Genomic DNA, 2970 nt, shown 5'->3' with positions numbered 1-2970 from the left:
CCGCGTTGCGTGTGAGGCTCGCGTATATGAGTTATGCAGGGTGGTCAAAATTGTAAGTGCTGCAGAATTTCAATTTTACACACCGAACTTTTGACGTACATAATTTTTTCGTTTTAAAATATTTTTCATCCATTCTTCGAACGGTATAAATCTCTCATACCAAATTTTCATTCTAGACAAGTTTGATAAAAATCGGAGGTTCAAAGGCCGAGTTATGGCTCATCAAAGTTGGCCAAAAATCAAAGATTTAATTAAATTTACAAACCTCAACTTTCAAAATATTTAAATCCAAACCCCTATTAAAACTTACCAAATATGTCTCCAACCAAGTTCAACCCTTCGTAACACCCCTTATCTTCTTCATACATACCAATTTACAATTATATTTTTATTTCAACACAATAATCTATATCCAAAGCAACATTATATAAAATCATCAACAACATGCATATACACTTCATCAATCTCCACAAAATTTACATTATTTCACCAACAACAACCTTAATTTGCCAAACCTCATAAATACCAACCAATCCTAAATCATCAACAATATTAATATCTCAATAAACATCATCATTATCATTCTTCACTCTTCACATATAATAAATTAATTACACATCACAACATCATAACCTCAACCACAATCTCAGTATTGCTAACACTAATACATACCCACCAATTTCAATCATCAACATCATAAATAATTCAAGTTTATCCTACAGTCAACTAACCTAAGTTTTCACGACACATTATATTTTAGTTACGAGAAACTGAAACTATACCTTAGCCAATTTTCTCGTTAATGCCTGGAACACCTCACAACTCAGCATTTTTCAAGCTTCCAAGACTCCAAGACCTCACCAAACAGCCCTCTAGCCACCAAAGCTTGATCTCTTGTTTCCAAATCCTCACTTTGACTCCAACCTACAATCAATCTTAATCTAACAATACAATTATCACCACAATCAATATAAAGTTCACTAATTCAACGTTACACATTGAAGGTGCTTACCTGACTTACAACTCAAGTGAGCTAAACCTGACAATACCCACAAGTTAATTCGAACCTAAATACCGAAATCATACAAAATTCAACATAATTACACATTGAATTTTGAAATTTGGAGAGGAGATAATTGAAATTGAGAAGTAGATTTCTTACCAAATTAGTTACCGAATTTTGTAGAACTCATCACGCTAGTCACGTGGCTACAAACGGTGTGGCAATCGGAACTCAGAGTAAAAAGTTATATGGAATTAAAGATTTGGTGATGATTTGGGTCTTCCTTCATGTTCTTTCCCTTGGCCGAACAAGTTCAGTGTGTTTCTAATTTTTTTTAAATAATAATTAATTTATTGATTAATCATTTATTAATTTTACGGGTTTTACAACCTCAGAGTAAAGGAATTAAAGATTTGGTGATGATTTGGGTCTTCCTTCATGTTCTTTCCCTTGGCCGAACAAGTTCAGTGTGTTTCTAATTTTTCTAATTTAATAATTAATTTATTGATTAATCATTTATTAATTTTACGGGTTTTACAACTAGAACTTTGACTATACAAGTTGGACAACTTGCAAGTAGTTTCATGAGTCTTCTAACTTAATAAGGACCATTTGCATCATACTTGATTCTAGACCAAGTTTAAGTTCTATAATGTTCTTTAATTTTCTTAAAACTTCATCATGCTCTACTTGTATCATTTGTAACCTCTAGCCATTTTTGTTGATTTCAAACCAAAAGAAGAATTTTGCTTCTTCTTTTCACATATGTTACTAATTTGTTGAAAGACTATGGCCTTGATGATGCCAAACCTACGAGTACACCTATGAAATACACATCCAAACTATCCAAGATAGTGGCTCTTCCTTACATTAACGTCTTAGGTTATCGTCTATTAGTGGACAGATTAGTATATTTGACAACAATACGACCTGATATTTGCTATGTTGTTGGCAAATTAAGTCCATGCTTAGATTGTCCTACCACTGCACACTACCAAACAGCAATTTAAGTTCTCATGTACCTTAAAAACACCCCTGCTACTGGACTTCTATTCCCTGTCTCACCTGACCTTAGTTTGAAAGGATTTATTAATATTAATTGGGCCTCATGTCCAGACATTGATGTTGATTGTCATGTGGTTCGCAAGAGAGCTGCATCTTGTCTGATCAAATTACTTCCAATTTTGAGCAAGAATCAGACAACAGATATACTCATAAAGCAGTGTGACCAAATTGATTATACCAAATCGATTTTAATAACTCAAAGAATAAACCACTTATATTTTATTAGGAGATTTTTTATGTTATACTATACAATGTTGTTTTTTCATTAACTAGGAAATTAACTACTTTACTAGTAATTTTTACATTGTGCAATTGTAATTTTTTTTATCCGTTGTGTGGTTAACCTTTCTTTTCCATCTTATACTTTTTTGCTAGGTTGTTTTCACTAATTCTCCAATGGCTGATGTTGTTTCTGGTGTGGCATCAACACTCTTAGGCAATCTAGCAACAAAATCTTTTCAAGAGATTGCTCTGGCATGTGGTCTTAAAGATGATGTAAAAAAGTTTGAAAGTTCTTTGAGAATCATCAAAGCATATCTCATAGATGCTGAGAACAAGCAAGCAAAAAACCACAGTATAGATGAGTGGTTGAAGCAACTCAGAGAGGCATTTGATGAAGCTGGTGACATATTAGATGAAATAGAGTATGAAGCAAAACTTAATGAAGTGATCAAAATGTATGGAAGCATTTGCACCAAGGTCCGCCGGTTCTTCTCATATACAAGTAATCCACTTGCATTTCGCATCAGAATGGCCCACAAAATCAAAGATATGAAACAGAAGATGGATGAAAAAATAAGAGAAGGGAGAGACTTGGGTATAGTTGAACAACATGTCAACACTCCAGCTCTGGAGCACAATTTACCATGGCGAGAGACTGCTTCTTCATTGCCTTTCCGTGT

This window comes from Arachis ipaensis, chromosome B03 (assembly GCF_000816755.2).
Source record: "Arachis ipaensis cultivar K30076 chromosome B03, Araip1.1, whole genome shotgun sequence".
In the NCBI taxonomy this organism is placed as follows: domain Eukaryota; kingdom Viridiplantae; phylum Streptophyta; class Magnoliopsida; order Fabales; family Fabaceae; genus Arachis; species Arachis ipaensis.
Note: the sequence above shows the minus strand (reverse complement) of the source record.